Source organism: Marmota marmota, unplaced genomic scaffold, assembly GCF_001458135.2.
Source record: "Marmota marmota marmota unplaced genomic scaffold, marMar, whole genome shotgun sequence".
NCBI lineage: Eukaryota > Metazoa > Chordata > Mammalia > Rodentia > Sciuridae > Marmota > Marmota marmota.
In genome coordinates this window covers 62,301,670-62,327,123 of record NW_025999968.1, presented here as the reverse complement: position 1 = coordinate 62,327,123, position 25,454 = coordinate 62,301,670, and the positions used below count along the sequence as shown (strand labels likewise).

The 25,454-nt window shown below is 60.8% G+C and overlaps 3 long non-coding RNA genes across 5 annotated transcripts; 2 read left to right on the top strand and 1 right to left on the bottom strand.

Annotated features, from left to right (window-relative positions):
- Positions 1-3,468: 3,468 nt before the first annotated feature.
- On the bottom strand, positions 3,469-19,784 carry LOC107136535. Of its 2 annotated transcripts, none has more exons than XR_007347844.1 (3): positions 19,661-19,784; positions 5,138-6,664; positions 3,469-3,859 (listed from the first exon to the last, which is right to left on the bottom strand). It is a non-coding gene; the product is annotated as an uncharacterized LOC107136535 (long non-coding RNA). The 2 variants fall into 2 exon arrangements; XR_007347845.1 differs by lacking the exon at positions 19,661-19,784 and having other exon boundaries at positions 5,138-5,496; positions 6,408-8,369.
- On the top strand, positions 5,381-15,137 carry LOC125616988. 2 transcript variants are annotated; one of them, XR_007347846.1, is made up of 4 exons: positions 5,381-5,518; positions 5,598-5,772; positions 6,429-6,568; positions 13,681-15,137. It is a non-coding gene; the product is annotated as an uncharacterized LOC125616988 (long non-coding RNA). The 2 variants fall into 2 exon arrangements; XR_007347847.1 differs by lacking the exons at positions 5,381-5,518; positions 5,598-5,772 and adding an exon at positions 6,003-6,137 and having other exon boundaries at positions 13,681-15,136.
- Positions 19,785-19,849: 65 nt separating the features above from the next.
- Positions 19,850-22,523, top strand: LOC125616989. Its single transcript, XR_007347848.1, has 3 exons — positions 19,850-21,149; positions 21,315-21,394; positions 21,578-22,523. It is a non-coding gene; the product is annotated as an uncharacterized LOC125616989 (long non-coding RNA).
- The last annotated feature ends 2,931 nt before the right edge of the window (positions 22,524-25,454 follow it).

Below are 25,454 nucleotides of genomic sequence, written 5' to 3'. Positions count from 1 at the left end.
GGGTGTGTGGGGAGGAGTCCCTGGAGGAGGGTGGGTGTGTGTGGAGGAGCCCCTGGAGGAGGGCGGGTGTGCTGCGGGGCCCTGGGAGGCCCGGAGCCTGAGGGCTTCCGTGGTTGGGGCTGTGAGCTGCAGTCCTAGGGGCCACAAGGCAGGGGTGTGCTGTGCTGGGTCTGTGACCCTGGGCTGCTACGGCAACCACCAGAGACCAGGACTCCCAGGTTGGTGGCTCTGGTGGACTGGGCCATAGCTGTGGAGGTCCAGGTCTGGCTGCTGTGACCACCTGCTATGGGAGAGAGGGTCACTCGATGCTACTGTGTTGCTGTGTGAGACTGGGGACTTTCCCATGGTGTCCCCCAACTGCTGCCTCGCAAGGTCCCACCAGGCCATGGGCACAGGGTGCAGCACCTCAGACTTCCAGTGGCACCGCGGTCTCCGCCTGCGGGTTCATCAAGTCCTGGCAGGCTGGGCTTTCGCTTTGCTGAATGCTTAGCCTCTCTGTTCGCTTTCTGGTAAAACTACCTCATTTGAAAGGAAAAGAAAGGCTTCCCCTGCATCGCGGCGCCTGTTTAGGAAGAGGGGAACCGTGTCCGAGTCTTAACCTTAGTTTGTCCTCTGCAGGGACCAGGAGGGAAGGGGACAGAGTGGGTGTGTGGAGTGCAGCTGGGCCCTGGAACACCAGGCCTGCAGCTTCCTGTGGGCAGTCGGCCGGGGACGGCTGGCAGGGCGCCACTCCTGACGGAGTCACGGCCTGCTGAGCTCCCTGGGGCAGCAGGAGCCCCCGAAGGCCCACTGAAGAGCTGTCAGTCACGGAGGCCAGGCTGGGGCAGGGCCAAGGCTTGGGTCACAGGGAGGCCACCACGCCCTGTGTAGGGAGTCGGCTTGGGTTCTCATGATGAAGAGTCAGGACTGAAGTTCAGGACCATGAGCGTGGCACCTGCCTGGCGTTTCACGTGGGTCTGCTCCAGGCAGGCCACTGGCCTCGTCCCCGGCACAGCTGGGCTGTCCACTCAGGGACGAGCGCCAACCGATCTGCCTGTGGGGCAGGGTCCTGGGCCTCCGGGAGGCAGAGGCTGCTCTGCGGTGGGCCTTACCCCTGGTGGACATTCGTGTGGACCAGAGTGGTCCTTGACAAGCACCCACCAGCCGCCCCGTGGAGAACCGCGACAGAACCCGGCCTCTAAGAGGAAAAAGCAGCAGACGTTTAGTTAAAATGACGTCCTGACTTCCTGTCTGCCTTAGGAGCCTAAAAGAGGAACCGACACTGTCTTACCCAAGCAGTCGTCACCCCAGGACCCTGTGGAGAAGGTTCCCAGGGAGGGCCCCAAAGCCAGCAGAGGGGGAGACAGGCAAGCCCCAGTTCCCACACGCAGGGACAGGGACCCCACGACCGACCCCAAGAGGAATAGGCCCCTCTGTGCAGACCAGGCAGGGCCACACTGACTAGCTCAGAGAGGGTTGCAGAGGGGGTGCTACAAAGTGACGGTGGCTATGGAGGTTTGATGGGGCCGAGCAGTGGCCACGTTCCCAGCCACCTGCTGTCTCTGCATCCCTTGCTGAGGCCTGCAGAGGACAGATGCCCTGGGGCTGCCCACACAGGCCCAAGGGATGGCCTGTCCAGGATGTCCAGCCACATTCTGGGGTGTGGGGGAGACACCGCTTCCCAGGGCGGGTTGGTGGGTCAGCCTGTCCGTAGGGTCACCTACAGACCGTGTGCATTAGCAAGCAGGCCGCCAGCCAGGGCCCAGGCAGAGCTGCCCAGTGGGTTAAGGTTTAGAGGAGACCATGGCCCGTCACAGGATGTAGCTGAGTCAGTCAGACTGGCTTTTTAATTGTTTGTATCAAATTCAGAAAAGCCTGCAGCCCCACGACGGCCCCCTGATGTCCACAGACCCACCATGACCTCCCTTCTCACAAGAGACGGAGCTATTCAGGTAAGAAGGACCTTCGAGAACCGTGCCCAGGCCTGGCCTTGGCCTGGGCGGAGGAGGGAGGACTGGGCGTTCAGCTCACGCCCCAGCAGGCAGCCGTGCCCCTGCGGCAGGCGGCCCCTCCTCCCCACGCAGTCTGACCGCTCTGTCCCTGTGGATGCCCCAGCCTCCTCCATTGAGCCTCCAGGTCTTCAGCCACACGCCAACGTGGGCATTTGGTTTGCATGGCATGGTGGCGGGTCCTGTCCTGCAGGCTGGGAGGCACAGAGGTGTAGCACCAGGGCGACTGCTCCACCCATGCCCCGTGGCACAGAGGGATCAGTCCTTTCTGAGGGATCCACACCTGGCCTCTCCCTGCTAGGTCCACCTGCTGCTCGGCCTGGCTCCAGGTGCCGCCTGCTCCAAGCAGGAGAAACTGGCAGGACACACTGGGGTCATTCAGGACGACCTGGGGGCTCAGCAAATTTTCACCCCTGCACAATACTGAAGGTCCCGAGTGCGAGCCGGGCATTGGAACTGTAGGCTGTGCCCACTCCTGGCAGACCCACAACAACATGACCATGTGGGCCGCTTCCCGCGACGAGCATAGGCCCACCCCTGAATTTACTGACCAGAAGTGAGTTCACCTGACCCATTTGTGACCCAAAGCAGGAACCGAATCCGGTCAGACCAGAGCTCGGTGACAGTGTGAGACCAGCGAGGCCGGAGTCCTGCCATGCTCAGGCTGCGCCTGCGCCTGCTACAAACCAGGTGTGCTCTCCCCAGTGTCACCTTGTCCTGCCCTGCCCAGAGCCCAAGCAGTGACACGGTGACACGGTGTGTTCCTGAAACAGCTGGCAGCTCACAAACGCAGTACAGGACCCTGGGGAGTGGCCCACAGAGGCTGGCGGACCCGCAGACCCTGCAAGCAGGGTGCAGTGTTAGGTTGGGTTTTGGAGAGCAGGGTCCAGCGCAGGCTGCACCCTGGCCTTGAGGCCCCACTCTGAGCCCTGGACCTCTCCAGGTCACCTGCAGTAAGTCCTGCCTCATGGAACACTGTCTGTCCAGAGTCCCCAGCACAAGGTGGCCGAGGGCATTTTCCGTGAACAGCAAACTTTCCATAGGGCCGTGGCTTATTGGCAAGGTCCGCGAAGGAGGTGTCCACATCTATGGGATTTTTTTTTTTTTTTGGTACTGGGGATTGAACCCAGGGTGCTTTACTACTAAGCCACGTCCCCAGCCCTTATTTGTTTTTAATTAGAGACAGGGTCTCACTAATTTGATCAGGGGCTCACTGAGTTGCTGAAGCTGGCCCAACTCCCAGGCCACTGGGTAACAGGCGTGCACCACTGCGCCTGGCAGTCTCTGTGTTAGTGGCTGTTGAGTGACTATTTTCCTAATGCTCCCCAAAGCTGTGCCGCATCAGCCAGCCTCCAAGAGCTCCCTGGCCTTGTGCAGTCCCCTGGGGGAACTGCCAGAGCCTAGCAGCCCTCAGCTCTGGACATGTAAATCTTGTGGCTTGGATCACATGGCTCCTTTTAACAAAGAGAATTTCACCTGGTTGGTTAAAACACTTTTTTAATGGTGTCTAGTGTCAACACTGTCATCTGGGGCCCCCACATGGGTCGTATGGGCCCAGGACCAGGCACACCTCCCTTCTCTGAGACCGTCCTGCCGTGGCACCTGGCCTCCCCTCGTTGGCCAGTGCCCCTTGCTCTGCAGCCATTCATCATGCAGCGCTCGCCCCTCGCTCAGAATGCCGAGCCGGCGGCGGGGGCGGGTCGAGCCAGGCAGCAGTCAGTCACACCAGGTGCTGTTGGGGACCAGGCTCTGGAAGAGGAGAGACAGCTGGCGGGCTGGGTGCTGGTCCCCCGCATCCCTCCGTCATTCACTACTCACACGCCCTGTCTGGGGTCGGGAACACAGGTGACGGCAGCATCCACACTCCTCGCCTGCAAGAGAGAGACGTGGCATGTCAGACGTTGTCACCAGAAGACGTGGCCCAGGGGCTGACGAGACACCGGAATGTTTCTCCCCAGGGCAGGACAGGCCCGTGGAGGAGGGTGGGAGGGCAGCCAGGGCAAAGTCTCCCTTGGCAGGCAGGAACATGGGCCCGTCCACCATGCCCCAGATGGGGACAGGGGCTCCTCCTAAGGTCTGTGGCCGGTGATGGACAGAGCTGGAGAAGGTCATGCTGAGTGAGATAAGCCAGACCCGGAGAGTCAAGGCCAGGCAGAAGGCTGACCAGGGAAGGGGAGAGTGGGCAGAGTGGCCCAGAGGGGAGATCATGGGACAGAGGGAGGTGGAGGGCAGGGGAGGGGAGGAGATGCAGAGGACCGTGACAAGACCTGGCTGTGCACGTGTAGACGCCTACCCTCATGCACCTCTGCAAAGCACCGACCAAAGCAAATGAGTAAACGAGCGGAAGGAAGAAATCTCTGCCTCCCTGAATCGATGGAGGTGCCCATCACCAAGGAATGCTCCTTCCTGTCCTCTACTTCCTGTGGGTGGGGGGTGCACCTGGAGACGCTCTTTCTCCAGGTGAGGATGCTGCCGTGGGCTGCCAGGCCCTGGCTCCTGCGGGCCTCCCCCACCCGAGGACTTGTCTGCCCAGGTCCCACTTCCCAGGCCACACGGGCACCAAGGGTGTATCCTGGAAGGGTGTTGGCCAAGGGACAGGGTGCCAGGCAAGCGGAGCCCTGCTGCCCTGAGGAGCAGCCTGGGGGCAGGATCCTCTCCTGAAGTGACCACTACTCCCAGCCAGTGGGCGAGCCGAGGGCTCCGTTCTTAGCGGTCTGAGACCTGCCAGCTACGGGCTGTGGGTAACTGCCACCAGTGTGGGCAGAGGCCTGGGCTCTGAGTCATGCCTGTTTCCCCTGGAGGTGAGTGGGTGGCCTGACCCTGCAGGTGGAACAGGATGGGGAACCTTCTTCCCCGATCTCCTGACTCCTGAGTGGTCGGACACAACTCCAGACGACCTGCCAGAGCCTGTCCGTCCTGGGAAGCCCGGGTGTGCAGGAGGGCTTCCGTAGGCCCCGGCCTCCCACAGCTGGGCCTCCTCTACAGCCGGCCTCCACTACCCTCCCTTCTCCCTCTCTGGCTCTCTGAGAGGCCCTGTTGTGGCCCTTCTCAGTGTCCATTCACCAGCCCTGGTGGCCCCTCCTCTCAGGCACCCACCCAGCTCCCAGGGCCTCAGGCCCCTTGAAGCCCTTGTCTCCAGCAAACCTGACCTGAGGCCCCAGTCCTTCCATGCCCAAGGCTCGGTGTCAGGACCCCAGGGCCTCTGCAGGAGGTCCAGTCAGCAGGGAGCCCCATGAGTCACCAGCCTGACACCCTTCAGGTCCTCAGGGCTAGCAGGTGTGGCGCTGAGCTGGGCGTGCACCCTTGATGTGGTCACTGGCACTGTGTCCTCTGGGGTCCGTCCTTAAGCTCCAGGAGCAAACCTGTGCCTCCCAGGACAGGAGGGCAGGATGGAGGAGGGATGGAGGAGGGACACAGAGGATAAGTGCATGCAGGTGTGAACAGCGTCCCCACTGCCACCGGACGAGAGTGACAACGTGAAGCGTCTCTGGAGTCTGCCAAGGATCCTCTGGAATTCAAAGTCACCGCAGGTGAGAAGCCCTGGTCTGAGCCATGCCTCTGTGTCCCTGGATGCACTCTGTGCCTGAGCCCTCTGTCCCCGGGCTGCAGGTGGTGGCTGTTCTACATGTGGCCCGGCTACTGTTGCCTCCCAAGCCTAAGCCTGACAAAGGACAGGAGGAGTGACACCTCCCCAGCCACAGCTCCCTGCTCAGAGAGCCCCATTCTTTCCTGGGGGTGAAGAAGCCCCACTGTGGAGACGCCCCCAGAGGAGCGGAGCGGGCAGGTGTGTGGCCGGCTCAGGGGGAGACAGCAGCCACAGCACAGATGCTTGGCCAGCCACCCGCACACCGTTTTAGGCCACCCCCTGCCGGTTCAGGGGTGCTGGGCTCAGAGCAGCAACTGCTAGATATTTGGGTGGCCAGTCCCTTTCTGACCAGAATGCTCGGTGGGGCTTCGGGAGGCAGGGGTCAACTGCTCATCGGCCTCAGGACACCCGGCCTGCAGCTGTAAGGATGACCGAGGCAGTCAGTTGGACATCCTGGGACAGGCGTCCTCGAGAGGAAAGGGCTCAACCCTGGGCACTGAGGCTGAGGTTCTGCAGGCCTGCAGGGCCCCCCAAGCCCAGCCTGTCACTTGGACCCTAGAATGGTGACTGCTGTTGTTGCCGTTGCTGGTGGGAAGGGGCGGGGGCTGGCTGTGGGCGTGAGGATGTGCAGGCTGGCACGAGGCGGGGGGGCTGGGGATGCCCAGCTACAGGGGGCAGAGCCTCGGCTGGCCACTGCCTAGGGCTACAGCCAATGGGGAAACGGGGGGCAGCCATGGCACAGGGTAAACCCACGGCCACATCCTGAAGGGACTCGGACTGACCCCCATTTGCAGTGGCCTTCCGGTGCTGGCACCGCTGTTTCCTGAGCTCACCCGTGTGTGTCTCCTCCACAGGCCGCACATCCGGGGCCCCCAGACCAGAACCAGCCTGCTCACAGGGCCAGTTCCCTTTTGGTTTAACGCTGACGCGCCTTGTGGGACCTGAGCCTGTTCCTCTGCGAGCACTTTGACTTGTTGACTTTCTGAAATCATGAGTAAGTAGGACTGGGCAGGGGCGCAGATCTGCTCCAAGGGGCCGCCTCATACCCAGGAGCTCTCACGGTCCCAAGTCACGCATGCTCAAAGATGACCTGTGAAGGGATCAAGTCATGACTGTCACACAGAGAGAAAAGGATGGCACGTGTTTGGGGGGAAATCGGTCAGATGTTGGCGAGGTCAAGGGAGAAGGAAAAGACATGAGCGTACGTGGAGCAATGGCCCTTCAGGGATGGGGTGCCTGCTCACTTTGGGGTCCCCACTGCCCACCACGCCCTCCTGCTCTGTGGCCGTTATGGCGTGGTGTGCTGCCCTGCCGGGACCTGTCCTGTGCACCTGTGTTCTCTGCAGCCGCCACTGTCCACGAAGTGCCCATGATGGGGGCCCCTCCCCCACCCCACCGTGCACCTCCAGCAAAGACCCACAGACTCTGTCCTTGGGGACGGTGGGTCAAGGGTGTGTGGGGTGCAGAGCCCGGCACAGGGCAGGCCTCCCTGGTCTGATGGATGGCAACGAGCCGCCCACTTTACAGAGGTCCACAGGGGTGCGGGCTCCAGGGCAACTCCAGGTTTGTAGAGGGCAGAGGTGGGGGCAGCCTGGTGGGGCAGGGAGGGAGGCTGGGGAGGCGTGATATGGTGGGGGAGTCACCTATGGAGCTGGATGACATCAGAGGACAGGGCAGCAGCTGAATCCCGCAGCTATGGGCAGGTACAATGGGCTGGCCCTCCCCCCACTGGGTACCCTCTGTCCTGTGGTGCTGGGCAGCTGGTGCCCACCTCCTGGTCACTCTGCAGCAAGGCCCAGCCCTCTGCTGTGCTGTTGAGGAGCAGCTGTGTCCCAGGGGCAAGGGTCCTGAGGAGGTCCCCTGAAGGGAGATGGACCTCAACTCAGGCCATGAGGGTCCTTGTCGTCATCACGAAAAGGAATTTCAGGACAGGTGAAAGCAAGGCCAGGCTGACCTCCCTGAGAGAGGAAGCTCGCTCTGAGAGGGTGCAGTGTGGGCATCAGGCAGCGGAGCTGTGCAGGCCAGGCATGCGGCGTGGTCAGATCAGCATGGCAGACAGAGGGCGGAGGGGTGTTTCCAGCCCGCCCCTGGGCTGCGACTGGGCAGGCTGACCACAGGGCTGATTTCCTCATTGCTGATGTGTTCTGCTCTGCGCACACGGTCCCTCTGTGCTCCTGGGCGTGAGGCCTCGTGGTTGACTCAGTTGCTGTTTGTGACCAAGCGTGTGCACGTGCCGGGAGGTCTGGGTTGGAGTGTGGCCCCTCTTGGTGGCCCCACAAGCCTCCTCTCCACCCATCCTTAAGTCCATCCTCCTGCGGTGCAGCCCTGGGGCCTGCTGCACCTCCTCAGTGGGCAGTGGGCCGTGTCTTGACACTGGCCCATCCCCCATGGCCCAGGCTGGAGCCCCTGCCCTCTGCTGGGCACTCTCTCAGGTGGTCTCAGGGCTCAGCAGAGTCTGGCTGGGGTCGGCCATGGCCCCAGGGGCTGGGCATTCTCTCGGAGCTGGGCTGTAGTGGACTGGGACCTCTGAACCCAGGGATTTCCAGGACACCCATGTGTGTTCCTTCTTCCCCAACATCTGCAAGGCCTGCAGGAGCCCCAGACGCCGGGGACGCTGGGGCTCATTTCCCAGAGAAGCACATTCCAAGTCTGCACTCTTGACTGTGGCTGAGGGTCAAGCCCTGTGTCCATGGCTCCCAGCGAAGCAAACAGAAGCGATCCCTCCCCTCGGCACGGGATGTCCACCTGGCCAGCACTCGCCAGCCGAAGGTCCTGAGGGCTTTGGCCACCCATCTCTCAGCCCCCACGGCCCCCACGGCCCCCATGTTCCCCCACGGCCCCCCCTTGCGCTGCGTCATGCTGGATTCAATGCAGATGTGCAGGGGCAGGAGGGCCTGGGAGCAGACGTGCCTACACCCAGGGGAGCGGGCTATTAGTCACTCTGGTGGAGAGGGGAGGAGGGAGGGCAGGGCAGCCCAGCTGGAGGCGGCCAGGGATCCAGGGTGGAGCGCAGTGAGGACTTCCAGCCCTGGCAGCTGGACAGCCGTGTCTGTGCCGGCCAATGCAGAGAGGCACCACCCCTACCTGACGGCCAGTGCTCCTCGCGACACCCCTACCTGATGTTTCCTGCGGCCTGGAGCCCACACTGTGTTCTGGCCTCCTGAGCTGGCCGCACAGATGGCTGTGTCCAGCTTGGCCAGAGGGCAAAGGGGCTGGTGGGAGGCCAAGGGACAGGGACACTCTGGGTTCTGGCACACCCCCCCCCACTACCTGGGGTCTTTTCTCCAGACCCCTGCTCTGTCAGGCTCTGCAGGTGGCTACAGAGGTGACAGTCCTGGCCCGGCTCAGGCGGCTGTCACAAAGCATGGCGACGTGGGTGGTTCTGTACAGAGCTGGGGTCTTCCACACACTGAGGCAGCTCAAGGACCGTCCCCTGCCCCGCCTCAAACCCTGCGTCTTGTGATCAAGTCAGAAAGATTTCAGGCTTGTCACTCAGAGTAATGGGCATGAGTTTATCAAAGGGGCAGAAAAGGGCAGCAGGGACACTCTCAAGGGAGAGGGGCTCCTCTCAGAGAGGAGAGGGACAGCGTGCCACTCTTGCACTCCAGTTTTATTGGGGCAGTCCAGAGAAATTTCCAGAAAGTCCCACCCAGGTCCACCTCTTGACTTTTGATTGACAGCAGGATGACATCAGACTTTCAAGACCCCACTGCCATGACAACCCTAGTCACCTTGTCTCACACTGACCACTAGTAACTGGATTTCTTTCCTGGGGCGGGGTACTGAGGACTGAACCCAGGGGCACTCGGCCGCATCCCCAGCCCTATTTTGTATTTTATTTAGAGACAGGGTCTCACTGAGTTGCTAAGTGCCTCACTTTTGCTGAGGCTGGGTCTGAATTTGTGACCCTCCTACCTCAGCCTCCCGAGCCACTGGGATTACAGGCGTGCACCACTGTTCCTGGCTCTAATTGGATTCTTAACATAAATCATTTCAGATTTTATGGTGAGGAAGAATTATCCTTAATATCCTGAGCTCCTAGATCTGGTCACAAAAGCCCTTCAGGGTAGGCTTATCGACTTGATTTTGCGCCTGCGTTTCTCCAGCAGATAACAGGTCGTGTGCTGGGGACTGTGTCTCCTCATGGGTCCACTCCAGCCAGGCAGGGCTGCAGGTAAGTGCTTCTGACAAAGAAGGCTCCTGAGGGTCAGCACGTGGGCCACTCATAGAATGAGTCCCTCCCTCCTGCCCCCACCCCGGCGCCTGTCCCCTCGCCGTTCAACACCAGCAACTGTTTCTCCTGGTTCTGGTCTGGACGTCCGAGGTCCAGGTGCCAGCAGGTCCGTGTCTGGGGAGGATTGTGGATGGCCACTTTCTCCTTGTGCCTTGACGCAGCAGAGAGAGGACAGCTCTGGGTCTCCCATCAGGATTTCTCCTCGTGACCTCGTCACCTCCTGCAGGCCCACGTCAACACCAGCCCCTGGGGGCATAGATGCCCGGATGTGAACTGGGGACGCAGACATTCGGTCTATAGTGGCGGGTTCTGATTCTGAGTTAAAGGAACCCGTGTTGCGAGGCCACCCAGGTTCTAGAATTGAGGCCTCTCCTGCACCTCAGCATTATGTGCCTAAGTCTCAGGGGATCCTCGTGGCTCGTGGCCAGAGAGCAGGCCACCAGTGAATGCCTGGTGACATGAGGCAGACGGGGCGAGAGGGAAACTATGGACCCTGGAAGAAACAGGCGAGTCATGGGTGGACAGTGCTGGCCGTAGCACCCCTGCTGCTCACGGCTCCAGAGGAGAGGCGGCCCCCAGCACGCAGCACAGGCCCAAGACAGAGCTGGAGGGTCAAGTGCAGCCACCACTGAAACTCAGTGGACAGTGGGGAGGCAGGGACAAGGGCATCTGACAGAGAAGACAGGAAGCCAGACAGGCAGAGGCTGGGTGTGTGGCCAGCAGGACCCCAGCCAGAGAACCCAGGCAGGATGGGGCAGAGCGCTGTGGTTTGGGGGGGGCTTGGGTGTCCCCCATGGCACCCTGCTGAGATTCAGTCACCACCGTGAGGTATCAGGAGGATGGAAAGGCCACCCGGTGCTGAGCGTGGGGGCTTTGGAGGGATCAGGATTAGACAAGGCCACAGGCGGGGGCCCCTATGACTGGGTCCTGGTGGCTTTATAAAATAGGGAGGGAGACCAGAGGACACACACACACACACACACACACACGACATGGGATTCTCTGTGCTGCCTCAGGACTCTGCCAACAGGAAAGCCATCACCAGAGGCCACCCCTTGACCTTGGACCTCCAGAACCATGAGCTAAAATAAACCGTTTTATAAAACAGCCTGCCTTGGTGGTTTCGTTATAGTAACACAAGGCTGCCTGACACAGAAACCGAAGTTTCTGAATTGAAGGGATGTGAATTTTCAGGCCAAAAGGTCCAGTTGAAAAGGAGCCACAACCATGAGTAGTAATAGTGAATTAAAATATTGTGAATTTCAGAAAATGAAGGGGAAAAAAGGAGACTCCTAAATATTTCTGAGGAACATCTCCCTCATCCTTGAAAGCCAAGTTGTCGTCAGGCCCCCCGCCATGGGCAGGTGGAGCTGCTGGAGTGGGTGGGCAGCCCCAGCAATGCCCTCAGAAGGTTTTCTGCTGAGGATTTCATCCCCAGCCAAACTGTGCACCAGGCATGGAAGTGGATGGCAGGTGTTCATGCTCCCGGGGACTGGGAGAGGTACGCCCTCGTGCCTTCTCCAGGACATGCTTCAGCAAAATGAGGAGGACCCCAAGGAGCTGAGAGGGGTTGGGCCCACAGCAGGCTCTCCAGCTCTCAGGACGAGGGGAGAAAGCCTGGTGGCCCCCTTCACCGCTGCAGAGAGCCAGCAGTCCAGAGGACAGCAGGAGGGCTCTGGAGAGGGAACCCTCAATGAGTGAGAAGACATGTCGGGGTGGAGTTGTGCCCCCGGAGGTCAGCTGAGGTCACAAATGCCGTGCCTGAGGCTGACTTCCTGGGAGGTGGAGTCTTGCGAAGGCCATCAACCTAGGCGCCGTCATAGGATCAGGGTGGCCCTGGTCCAACACAACTGGCGTCCTCAGAAGAGGAGAAGATAGCCACAGGAGAAGGGCCCCATGACCCCAAGGCTCCTGGGCAGAAGGGGGCTGTCAGTGGCTCTGAGGGTCTCTGGCTCCTCAGCCGCTCAGGATGGTGCCGAGTGCCCCATCAGGCTCAGGGACATTCCGTGGGCGCTGCTCTGTCTAGGCCTGGCCTGGGAAACTTCCCGCCCGACACCATGTGGGAGATGTCAGTCTTTTATTCCCGGCCATCATGGATCAACTTTGTTTTGCTGTGAGATGCAGCAAGAGTGGTAACCATGACCACAGCCACCGCTGACAGCCGCTTCCAAGGGGCTTGCACTGAGAAGGAGCAAGCCCAGAGCAGTGTGCTCAGCTCCACCCAGGCCTGCTGTGCCCACTGACTCCTCCAGCTGAGAGAGGCCTGAGGGGCATGGGAGGCTGTATGTGGAGGGGACTGTGACACCCAGGTGCTTCTCGGGGCTCCCTCGGCCTGCACAGACACATCCTCAAGACTTGGGTTTCCTTTGAGGGGACCCCACAGGCCCCAGTGATGTGGCGGAAGGCGCCCGGGCCTGCTCCCTGCCTGGTCTCAGGCCCTTCCCGGGGCAGCCATCACCACGGGGAGGCGGAGGCCGCAGTGCTTGGCTGGGAGGGTTCACTCCACAGCTGCCAGGGCAGCAGAGCCGTGTCGAAACCTCCTCCGCAGGGAGCCAGAGAGGGCTCTTGCCCTCTCAAGTGGCCAAATAAATATGGGCTTCAAAGCTCTGGCTGGGGGCCATGGCATCTGCTAAGATGTGTTTTGCAAGCTGTGGTTTAGTACACAACTTGAATCGTCAATCACTCTGGTTCTATAAATGTGGGCTTTTAAGAGAGGCCTGAGAGACCCTTCCAAGGCACACCCCAGTGACATCCTTCCTCCACTTTGGGCTCGGTCATCCATTCAGCCAACAGCGGATTAATCCACTGCTGAGGTCAGAGCCTCGTGATCCCATCACTACTCCCCCGTCCCCAGCTCGCATGAGACTCTGGGGACATTCCAGATACGACCCATCACATTCCATCCCTGGCCCCAGGGTCTCCTGATGATCACACAGTGCAGAATGTGTCCAGTCCACCCACAGGGTCCCCGCAGTCTCAACAGTCCCTCCACTGATCAAAAACCCAAGTCCAAGATCTCCTCGGAGACTCAAGGCAACCTTCTGGCTGTGAGCCCCAGAATCCAAAGCAAGTTACTTAGATACAACATAAAACGGCACGCAGAACATTCCCATTCCCAAAGGAAGGAACAGAGGCATAGTCAGAAAGGGCGGGGTCAAAACAGACCAAAACTCAGCAGGCAAACACCAAGTCCCGTGGCTCCACGTTGGGCTCCACGACCCTTGGAGGTGGAGTGTGGGTCCCACGGGGCTGGGGAAGCCCTGCCTGTGCGGCTCTCTTGTGCTGGCTCTGCTCACTGCCTGGTTCTCCTCTGCAAACAGTCTGCCTTCCCGGCACCTCTGACTTCTTGGCTTCTCCATCACAGCCTCGGTTTTCAGCTTCACACATCACCCTGTCAGGGACTGCCAGCGAGGACCCTGAAACACGGTGTCTGCCCCTTGCGGGCCTTCCTTAAAATCTCAGTGGAAGCCTTCATGACCCCCAGACTCCAGCGTCTTGCAGAACCAGACCACATGGGCGATGCCAAGGTCTGTCACCAGCTCGAGCAGCAGCCAGGCCCCCTGGGGCCACGGCTGCAGCCGCCTCTGAGTGCCTGGGGAGATGACTTCCTGGGCAGCACTGGTGCTCTCCCCTCCAAGCAGCGCCTTTCAAACCAGTGGACCCTTTTCTACTGTGGAGCGAGTGGGTGTGGCCTGGATGTTGGAGTTGCCCCCAGGGCCACTTTCCCACCATCCCTGTGCCCTGTGCGACGTTCTGGGCTTCTCTTTTATCTACTCTCCTGAGCACCTGCATCCTCCTTGGCCCCAACTTTCGATGCTTTTCTGGCCAAACTGCTAGTTTTTAAGCCTTTTCCCTCTGTTTTCCGCTTCCAGTTCTCATGGTGAATCTGGCCCCAAGCTGCCCACAATATCTACGCCAACATCTCAATGGGTGCTGCCTTGAAATCTCCTCCGCTGATGTGTCCATCACCTTAAATTCAGCCTCACAGAAAGTCTCAGAACACGGGCAAAATGGAGAGAAGTTATTTTCCAGGATGTAACAAACGGCCTCTGGTCCAATTCCCAGCAGAGACCTCGTCCCATGCGAAGGTTCCTGAGCACAGTCTTACTGTCTGCGTTCCTCCTGGCATTCTGGATTCTGGGGTCCCGTCACAATCACCCACTAAGTTCTCCTTACATTCGAAGGAGAATCTCCAGCCGGCATCTCCGACTTTTCCAAACTCCTCCTACAAACCAGTTCCAAAGGCTTCCAAACCACAGCGCCAGGGGTTCACATAGTCACAACAATGACCCCACTTCTGGAACCAATTTTCTGTATCAGTCAACACTCGGTCACTGTGACCAAGATACTTGATGAAAACAACTTAGAGGAGGGAAGATCGATTATGGCTCATGACTTCAGAGTTTTGGTCAGATGACTCCATTGCTTTGAACCCGATGTGAGGCAGAAGATCCTAGTGAAGAGTTGGAGGAGCAGAACTCCTCGGCTCACGGCAGCCGGGAAGGACAGAAGTGGGGGAGGGCGGAGAAGACGGAACTTCCTAGGGCTTCCCAAGGCTGACTTCTCCAACTAGGTCCCAGCTCCAGGACTCTCCCAGCCATCAGTGGCTGAATCCACTGCTGAGGTCAGAGCGCCGTGATCCAGTCACTTCCCCAAAGCCCCCTCTGCACCCAGGAGACTCTGAGGACAGTCCAGATCCTAATCACCACAGCAGCAGTGTGGCTCCCCCACTCTGGCCTCTGCTCCTGCCTCACATCTCGGGCCTTCCTCTGACAGGGACCCTGTGATGACTTCAGCCCACCAGGATCACCGAAGCTAATGTCCCCATCTCCGTCCCTAAGTCAGTCCCAACTGCTAAGACGTCCCAAGGTGTGGGGCCCATATTCACAGGTTCCAGGATGGAGCCGTGGATCTCTTTGGGGCCATGATTCAGCCCACTACACCTAGATCTTGTTAACTCATATCAAAGTTTTCTAGTGGAAGGTGAAGTATCTGAGAATTAAAGAAAATAAACAACAGCAGAGGTGACCCTGGCAACACAGCCAAGGACCTGGCAGGGGCCCCCTCAGGGCGGAGTGGGTGCAGCCACAGAGGGCTTTCTTTATGAGCTCCTCACTGTGTCTTTAGAGATGAATCGCCGTTATTATTACTAGTTAATTAAACAAATGATTCGATTACCACAAAGAAAAGATGGCTGCTGGGTGTGGTGGTGCACACCTGCCCAGCTACTTTGGAGGCTGAGGCAGGAGGATGGCAACTTCAAGGCCAGCCTGGATAACTTAGCAAGACCCTTTCTCAAATTAAAAAGAGCTGGGGACATAGCTAGTGCAAGAGTGACCCTAGGTTCCATCCCAAGTGCCACCAAAAAATAACTTATTAAATTAACTAAAAAAAGATTGCAATGTCTCAGGTGCCTATGCAGCCTCAGCGACTAAGGCCCTAAGAAACCAAAACCCTGTCTCAAAAACTAAGAAGGACTGGGTATGGTATGGGTATATAACTCAGTGGTTAAGCACCCCTGAGCTCAATCCCCAGTGGGGGGTTATTTATCTAATGTTGATATTTGCTGGTTGTTTTCATCAAATGCATATTAATTATTGCACTGCTTATAATTCAGAAAAAATCTTACACCCAGAGCCTCGTGGTGACAGTGAACGTCTCTGGGTCTGGTTCTCCTAGTGTGTAATTTGTTGCAGAAAAGTAAGACAGCGGTCGGGAAACCACATTCAAGACTAGAAGACATCTGGGTGACTCTAGCTCTGGCAGGAGAGAATGAGGTGAGGGAGAGGAAGAGACAGAAGGCCCGAGGGGCGAGGAAGCTTGGCTCACGGCTTCTGAGTGTCAAACCGCGGAGGCATTGGGACACGTGTACAAGTGTGAAATCACAATCACTTTTTAAATGCCGGATTCCACAATATGTCAGAACTTATCTCCACGGCAGGCTCTGCAGGGCGCTCGAAGGCAGAAACCAAACCCAGGGGCAGGCGGGCGAGCTGACGCCGCGGACAGCAGGACCTTCGTGACACCTGGGTGCTCTCAAAGCAGTGAAGGTCCAGGGGGCTCTGGTAGTGGGCTGCCTGCTGCACAGCCCGGGTCTGGCAGGTCCAGGAGGATGGGCTGCCACAGTCGGGGCACCAGGCTGTCAGAGGCCTCCAACGGCAGGGAAAGACCTGTCCTGGGGCGAGAGGGGCAGCAGGGAGCCTACGTCGGAGCCCAGGCCAGGAGCAGTGGGCCCACCCACCTGGACTCTGTCCCTGCTTCCTCAGAGACTGGACACCACCCGGTCGCCTCCAGTCCCCTTGATCTAGTCCTGGGACTGGGACTGGGGCTGAGGCCGTCTAGTGCCAGGGACCTCCAGTCCCTCAGCAGAGGTCTGGAGCAGGTGGGCTGAGCTGCAGATTCTCAGCCTGAGGAAGGGGTCTGACCGGCCTTCCTGGGCCTGGCGCCCACCCGGGCCCAAGGTCAGGGACGGCATCCTGTGGACAGGAGCGGTGGGTCAGGGAACAGCCCTCTTCCCCATATCCCCCCCCTCAGGAGAGGCGGGAGTGTCACCCCAGCACACCTGCACGTCACACCTGGGTGGGCCTGGAGCACAGGAATGTCTGATGTCCTCGTTTCATGACCACCAGCAAAGTGAGCAAAGCTTCCACCACTGCCCAGCAGGTGCCCGTATGTGTGAGTGGCCTCCTCACACCTGCCCACCAGGTGCCCGTGTGTGTGTGTGTGTGTGTGGCCTTCTCCTCACACCTGCCCACCAGGTGCCCATGTGTGTGTGCAACGGCCTTCTCCTCACACCTGCCCACCAGGTGCCCGTGTGTGTGTGTGCGACGGCCTTCTCCTCACACCTGCCCACCAGGTGCCCGTGTGTGTGTGTGTGGCCTTCTCCTCACACCTGGCCACCAGGTGCCCATGTGTGTGTATGTGTGGCCTTCTCCTCACACCTGCCCACCAGGTGCCTGTGTGTGTGTGTGAGTGGCCTTCTCCTCACCCCTGTCCATGAGGGAGGGCTGTCACCATAGGTGGGGAGACCGAGGCAGGAAATGGCTGCTCGTTGTCCATGAGCCTAAGAGACCCGGCTCCTGACGGCACCCCATGGCCACGCCCAGCGCCCCTGCCCTGGCAGGAGAGGACAGTGCAGGGTAGACAGTGGACTCCAGTAGGGAGACAGGAGCACTCGGAAGCGAGCCCACCCACACTCAGGCCTCGGAGGAAACCTCAGTGGACATGGGCTCCCTGGGTCTCAGCAAAGGTGAGGAGAACCAGCCCGGTACCCCTCGCCCCTCCAGTGGGGGCCTCAGACCAGTGCCCAGGGGACTCGAGGGCCCAGGGGCTCCCCCGTTACAGGCCACAGCCCCCCACCCCTGCACACTGGACTTCTGCTTCCTGCTGGGTCACGGTGGGTCACTGTGGTGTGTGTCCAGGCAACAGAAAGACATTCTCAGCTACACAGTGGCTCAGAAGCTGCCCGAGGGACCGTCCCTTCCTGAGGAGACAACTCAACATTAACTACCCAGGAAAACAGGAGGTGACTCAAGATCAGGGCCCAAGAACAGAGCGGCAAGGGGCGGCCGGGGGCCTGGCGAGGGCTGAGGGCAGACCAGTCGCAAGTCAGCGGACTCACAGCAGAGGTCAGCAGACCGGACCCCTCTGCTCCTCTAGGACAAGCCCGTGGGGCAGGCCAAGGTCAACCTCGGCACTGAGCTTCAAGCGGTGCTTTAAAGTCAGGATGTTGAAGTTTGGCAAGATGGTGTAAGTGAAAAGGAATCCCCCGGGTCACTTTCTTTCCCAAGGAAATGGCTGTATAACCAGACACCATCATCTGCAGGGAGGGTGGGGACCCTGCCCGCAGCCCCTCCTACATGTCACCAGCAAATGTCAAGCGTGAGGGGCAGCAGGAGCCTGTCTGAGCCCAGGCCAGGAGCAGTGGGCCCACCCAGGGAGACGGGCCAAGGCCATCTGTGTCCCTCCTTGGCAGCCCCTCCCTTCTCGCCTCCCTTGCTGGCCCCTGGACACCACCCTGGGCCTTCCCACCCGCAGCCACTCGGCCCCCAGGGCTCCGTCTGTGTAGCGCGAAGGCAGTTAGGTCAAGCCCCTGGCAGAGAAGTCTGAAAGCCAGTATTGAAAAGCTGCCACGGGGCTGGCAGGGGGCCAGGCGCACCCTACCGCGCTTCCCCAGACCCCACCCCTCACTGTGGGCCTCGTGGGCAGGGCCGTTGGCACCCTGAAGCACATCAGGGATCCCCGCCTCCCAGTTCTGCAGCAGGCTGCCCTGCGTGGGCCTCACCCAAACCTGAGCCAGTGCCTGTGTCCCAACGGGAGCCCAGGTGACCAGTGGCACTTCTCAGAAACCTGCCGTGGACATGGCTCGGTGGAAGGGACAACAGGGCACGTGGGAACAGAGTCCTGCGGTCAGTGCTGCACCTCGGTCATTACATTCAGGTCAGAGGGACTGGGAAGGTGGGTTAGGGTCACTCATGAGCTGACCTTAGAACAAGCAGGGAGGAGGCCTGGACAGGCCTCCCGACACACACCGGTGCTTGACAAGCAGTACTTCCTCTGCCGGGTAGAGAAGAGGAGGCCAGAGATCTCATGTACCACAGCTGGCTCCTGGAGGGACGGGCCCAGAAAAGGCCCAAGAGTGACCCCCAGCACAGGAGTGCAGGCAGGAAGGGGACCTCCATCCGGCATCCACATTCTGCTGACCACTGAATGAGTCAAGAGGGGTCCTGAGCACCCAGAGAGAGCAGACTGGTGACATTTGGGGTCAGCCCCTAATTCCTGAGCAGAGGACCTGGCCAGAATTCTGACCCCAGGCTGGGATCCAAGAAAGGGTGCAGTGTTGCCACTTGCTGGTTGATTTTTCGGGAAGTAAAAGACCGAGGACGTGGAATGACTGTTTAACATTTTACAATGCACAAGTCAGGGCACTCTCACTATTGGGCAACCACTGCCCTCTCTAGTTCCAGAACATTCTCCCCTCCCCAGGGAGACCCATCGGCAGTCAGTCCACCTCACTTCCACCCTCAGACCGAGACACCACCACCCACTTTCCTTCTCTGGGCGTTTGCCTTCTGTGCTTTCCGTGTGGGCGGGACTACGGCATGCCTTGCCCCTCCGTCCACCAGGACGCTGCCCAGGCCCCCTGGAGCATCAGTGTGACGATGCCCTCCCTTCATTTGTCAGTAGACGCTCGGGCCATTGCTGCCATCTGTCAGCAGCCTGGTGCGGGCTTTTGCCCGGCCGCCTGTTCCCATTTCTGTTGTGCGTGCCCATCCCCAGGAGTGGACGTGCGGCTTGCTGAGGAGCCCCGACCGGTCTCCGCACAGCTGCTGCACTTTGCCTGCCCCTGCAACACGAGAGGCAGCCCTGCTGTCCACGGCGCGAGGCTGTGCAGGAAGGAGGTAGGAGACAAGCTCAGGGGCTGGTCAGGCCTGGGAGGTGGGTAGCGACAGGACCTCCCTCGTCCCAGGCTAACAGCCCCAAGGGCCATGGCAAGACCCCAGCACACAGGGGTGACAGGTCTCACTGGCAGACACCAGGAGGACCACACTGTGGCAGCTGGACCAGTGGTGGAGCCCAAGCCCTGCCAGGCTCTGGGTGAGAAGTGCCCGCCAGTGCAGGTCCCCTGAGCCCGTGAAGGTAGCCTTGTTTGGAGCTAGGAGCTGTCAGATGTGATTAGCTGAGGATCAGGAGGAGCTCTTCCCAGAGGGGAGCAGACCCCACGCCCAAGCTCACGTCCTAAGAAAAGGGCTCTCAGGCCACAGGAAAGGAGGCCACGGGCAGAGAACAAGGCTTCCCAGCCAGGAGGGAGGACAGCCTCCAGCCAACCACACCCCTGCGCACCGCACTCACCCAGCAGGGGCCTGGAGGGGCGGGAGGCGGGAAGGAGGGGCCGACTCCAGGACTCAGCCCAGAGAAAGTCTGTGGGTCTCCAGGAACCCCCTCCGGCCCGCTGGCCCCTGGCCTTGCGGCAGCTGTGGGCTCCAGTAAAGCCCCCAGCAGGACTTTCTCCAAGCCAGGGAAACCCCGCTCCGGGGTTTTGGGACTCACTTTCAGGAGCACGTTCTACCGCAGACCTCGGGCAGGGAGGAAGTGAGCTGACCTTTTCCCCAGGCCCAAAGGTCTCAGGTCTGGAGTCTGGCAGGAGGAGGAAGAGGCTCTGTCCGGCCAGACCTTGGACAGCAGGGCAGCAGGTCTCTGCCCAGGATGCGCCCCGGCCTCACGGTGGCCACCCTGCGGCTCTGAGAGCTCTCCAGGGGCAGCAGGAGCGGGCGGCAGGAGTGGGCCTGGGTTGCAGAACTGCCTCCTTTGCTCTGGCCCTGTCAGGAGGCTGTGACCTCCCCAGCACCTGTCACAAGGTCACCTCTGACCTGCTGGGCCCCATGGAAGTGTCCAGCGGAGGAAGCCTCCCTCCTGGAATAGGGCCTGCTGACGTGGCCTCTCCTTGCCTGGACTGCACGTGTGCTCACCCGGGCACACATGCGCGCGCGCACACACACACACACACACACACACACACGCATGGCAATGTAAACAGGAGGCAGTGAGTCAGCCACAGAAGTCCAGCAGGCAGGAGTCAGGAGCAGAGGCCACTGTTCCCACAGGGAACCAGATCAGGATGGCAGGGGGAAGGTTTTGGTTCCTCCTGACCTCTCAAGAAAGGGTCTTGTCCTAGAACCTTCTTTCTGCCCATCTGAGTACTAGAAATGCCGTGGACCAGTCTGCTCCCCGCCCACTGTCTGTGGCCGTGGCTTCCTTGCTGAAAAGTGCCTTGAACTGGCCTGGCTGTGGCCTCGGCCGGCCGGGCCTCCTCCCTGGTGCTCCAGTTCTGCCCACACCTGTGCAGGTGGCCTTGCTCGGCAGGGTCTGCAGTGGATCGGGAGAAGCTACTGGCCGGCAGCTAAGGGCTCCAGGAACCTCACTATCCCTGCCCCCGTGGACCAGGGCTGCAGGTTCAGGTGTGGCCACCATAGGGGTAAAGGGAGTATGCTGGACACCAGGGCAGGGCCCAGTGTCCACACTGGCAGATGTGTCTGCCACCCTGGGACCAGGTTCTAAATGCAGATTGCATGGCTTCTACGAAAACAAACCAAATATCTGATTAAACAGAAATTTGGAAAGTACAGAACAACACGGAGAAAAATCTAAAAACCACCAGCCCACTCAGGCTTTAAAAAGATGTTTCACTTGACAGAACTGAGCACAGCAAGCGACACAACAGAGATGCTTAAATGTGCACCCCACCGTGCCCACAGGAGTCTCGAGACGCAGTAACTGCAGTCCACACCTGTTCTGGCCCTGGGGACCACGTGCACACAGAGACATGGCCAGTGCCAGACGGGTAGGGCCAGGGTCCCAGACTAAGGAGGCAGACTGGGGTCCCCAGCGTGTGGGGAAGGTGTGGGGAATGGCCGACGGGGCAGAGGTGGGGGGGGGTGGTGGCTGGCAGTTTGGCTGTCTGGGCTGTGGGGGCCCCCCAGCTCTGGAGTCCTGGCTTCTCCCCCAGTGCCCCTGCAGCACCTCCCCACCTGGTCCTGCTGTCCTGCCATCCTGCTGTGGCCTCTGGAGCAGCTACCCAGACCCAAGGTGCACCCCAGACCCAAGGTGGTTCCTTCCGGACCCTGGGTGGAGTCCCATGTACAAGGACAGCCTCCAGTCCCCAGAGGGCATGGCCCCTACCCTGCACCTGCCCTCTTGCTCAGCTGGGCCTGTGGAACCCCACAGGAAACGCCCCCAGCATGGCCACCCCCTCCTGCCCTCACCCCTCAGACTCACCTCAGGGCAGCGCCCCACACTCCACCCTCACCAGCAGCCAGGATCCGGGTGCCGTGGGCCATCCCAGATTTTGTGGATCCCAAACCATGTTATCAGTGGCCATTTTTGAAGAGTGCACAATGAAGAGGTGAGTGTGGGTTACAAAGTGGGCAGGTCCCCATCTGCTTCCTGATCCAGAGTCCATGTCCCTTGTGATGGGAATCAGACCTGATTATAAAGTGAAGCTGTAAGAACATTAGGATGAAGACCCAGAGCCCGGGGGAGGGTCCGCTTCCCCTGCCCGATTCAGCCTCTCTTCAGGGAGCCTGATCTCGGCTGGTAGGAATGGCGCCTCCGTAACTCTAGTGTCAATCATAGGTCACTAGGCCTGTCACCTGGCAGGTGTAACCTGGCGGGCTTAGCTCTCAGGGAGGTGAACTCAAGCCAGCTGGAGTTCCTGCTGCCTGTGGTCACTGCTGCGGGCCTGTCGCCCACCAGGTGACATGCTGTCCGCTCTGGCCCCCAGCGGGAGAAGCCGGTCTGCAGGGCGATGCCATCTCTGGCTCCTGTGACCCAGCAGAAGACCCAGGCGGGCGCCATCAGCAGAGGAGCCTGGGTGCAGGTCTCCAGGACAGAGGCAGAACCATTCAGGCCCTCACGGCCAGGCACCCAGCAGGCCCGGCTGCCGGGGAGACCGGGTCAGACCCACCCAGGCAGGCTGGAGGGCACAGAGCCTCCCAGAGCACTCAGGCTACAGGAAAGTCACCTGCCAGGCCCGGTAGCAGCCAAGGCAGCGCTGGCTGACCGAGCTTCCTCATCTTGTTTGCGAACAAACATGAGCCTGGAGGGGTCACCTTCCTGAGACCCGACAGAGGCCCAGCCTGCTCCTCTGACTTCCTCCTTATCAGAGGAAGAAGGACTCTGGATGTCCCCTGGACGCCCTGCTGCTAGGCTGGGAGGGGGTGGGCACATACAGGGCAGGGGGGATCCAGGCCCCGGGGGTGGGGATACCAACAGGCTCACTGTCCACCCCAGCAGCCCTGGGCTGCAGTTCCTCCAGGTGTCCTCTGCAAGTGGTATCAGAAACTGAGGCCCAGCCGGGTGGGGGAGCCAAGCCCCCAGGCAGGAGGAGCTGGCCCAGGCAGGAGCCAGGGCAGGGGGGCTGAGCTCAGGGAGCGCGAGGCGGATCCCCACCACCAGGCACCGAGGTGTGTCCCCTGGGCTGGGCCAGCGGAAGGTTCTGGGAGAAGAGCTCACTTCCTCCCAGCCCGGCCTCGCCCTGGCAGGCAGCAGCTCCAACCTGGAGAAACCAAAAGTCGGGTAAGTCCCACTGCTTCCCAGGAAAGTCCCCACAGAGTCCCCGTTCCTTCCCAAAGCTTGCAGCAGGAAAGGGGATTTCTTTCCCTGAGTCTCAGGGCCACACGGTGCCTGTCACATGTCCTTGGTGTGTCTTCTGGCTGTGGTCCAAGCCACAGAGCTGCGACACCTCAGGGAGCGGGAGGTTCGGCTGAACTGCTGGACCTGGAGGGGTGAAGTGGAGACGGGTCTTGCCCACAGGCCGGCACCACCCACCCACAACGAGCGGCACGGACACTCTTCCCGGCCACGTCAGAGCCTTTATGCCCGCTCTGGGGGGTGTCTGCCAACACCTGAGCAGGACGCCCTCCCACCCACCAGGGCCCACAGCAGAAAGCCAGGGCAGGAACAGCTGCCCGGGAGGCCAAAGCTCCAGAGCAGGAGTGCACCCCGACTCCGGGCCAGGAGCCCCAGGACCCCAGAATGGGGCAGTCCCCAGGGAGGAGCTGAGCACGTCACGGGGCCCACCCCCACACCCCGTGGCCCTTCCTCTGCTCCCGACTCCTGGGAGGCGGTGGCTCCCTCGGCTTCTAGTTGACAGGCTGAGGTCTCCCTGGGCCCCGGGCAGTGGGAGTCCACCAGGCCACGTCTCTGGGGGACACAGAAGAGGCAGAGACGGAGACATGAGTGTGGAAGACAGCAGAGGCAGGGTGGGCAGCAAGACAGCCTCACCAAGCAGGTGACACTGGAGGAGGGACCCAGAGCTGGGAGCCACCTGGAGCGTCTCTCGGGGAGGACACACCTTTCCCGGCAGAAGCCCAGCTGTGCGAAGGTCCTGGGCAGAGCTGCTCAGACCTGGTGGAGGGCTGCGGTCAGAGAGGTGGGAGTCAAGGTGGGGCTGGAGGTGGGAGAGGCCCCTGGGGTGCAGCCGCCCTCCCAGCTGTAAAGGGGCCCTTTGACCCCAGCGGCTCTTCCACAGGGCGCTGTCCCATGCCTCTGCTGACGGGCAGCTCCACTTTCACACCCACACGGGGTTTCCCGGAGCCCTCTCAGTGGCAGGGAGTCTGTCCAGGAAAGTCCTGGAGTGAGACTCAGGCTGTGGCCAGGCCAGTCCAGGGTCTTGGGCTGCATGGCTCTCCAGCCCCAGGCTGGGGGCTGGCCCCTGCCCAGAAAACACCCTGGAGGACCTGCAGACCCCAGCTGCACACGGGGCTCTCCCCAGGGACAGCAGGACCCGGCAGCACTGCCCCTTCCCTCCTCTCCGCTCCAGTCCTCAGGCACAGGGTCCCCGCTTCTCATGCCACCGGAGGCAGGGGTCATGAGCATGGCCCGTGGGCCTGGAGGACAGATGGGGAGGGGCAGTGGAGGGCAAAGTCATAGTGGGTGTGCCCCAACAGCTGGCCCCTAGGGTGAGCATGGTGCAGGACAATGGAGTGGTGGCAGAAGGCAGGGACTCTGGCTGGACTCTAGGAGCCACATGGTGCTCCTGGGGGTCTGGAGCCAGCAGCCTGGGCAGGAAGGGACAGAGCCTGGGGCTGGGAGTGGACTGGGGGAAAGTCTGGAGGGGCAAGGAGACCAGGCTGAGCCAGCGCACAGGCAGAGAGGGGACGCGTGGGGCCCTGAGGGAGGGGCTGCGTGCCTGGCCTAGGCTGGAGCGGACGGTGCCTGGCAGAGGACCTCTGTGCACTCCAGCACGGCTCCGACTCCCTGGGTCCTGCCCAGCAGGGCTGCTCCCCGCCCCCACCGGGAGCTCCCTAGGGTCTGAGTGGACACAGGGCTGAGCCTGTGACCACAGATCAGGGGCGAGGCCGAGGCAGGGGAGGCCACGTGGACAGGCAGTGGGGGCCAAAGAGGGGGCCATAAGGCCACAATCCCAAGGCCTCTGGTAAAGGGTGGGCAGGGAGACCAGGAGAAATCTCTGTCTGGAAGCAGCCCACACCTGTCACTGGGAACGGGGAGGGCGGGAGGAGGGCGCCTGGGAGTGTGGCGGAGGCATTAGGATGGTCCCACCCCAGCACCTTCTCCACTGGCCTGAACACACCTGGGCCGGAGCAGGAGGACACGTCCCTCCCGGCAGACTCAGCAGTGTGCCTGGCCAAGAGCCCTGTGGCCTGCTTACAGGGCCGCTGTGTCTGCAGGGTCACTGCACTGGAGGAGGGACAGAGGTCCCCACACCAGGCCAGGCCAGAGAAGGCCCATTCCCGCCTCCTGAGGGGTCCAGAAACCGAGCAGGGGCTGACTCTCCCACCAACAGCCTGCTTCCACCTGCCGAGCCCAGGGCCTAGGAAGGGGCCAGGGCTGGGAGAGAGGGAGGCAGCGTCCACGGGGAAAGGGCTCCAATCTGGAAAGGTGAGAAGGCTCTGGAAGGGTGGTGACGGAGGCGCAGCACCGTGGTGTTGTCACTGTGGACCGAGACGCTGAGGAATCCACATCCTGAGCCGTCTGTGACCACAGAGCTTTAGTACTGACCTAAAATCTTCCTTCACCACAAAACGTGGGGACGGACTCCCACCATCCTGAGCCCCAGCTCCAGGCAGCGGAGTGGGTTTCTCTGTGTGATGCCAGAGCCTCTCTGAGGGATCCCAGCCCGCACCCC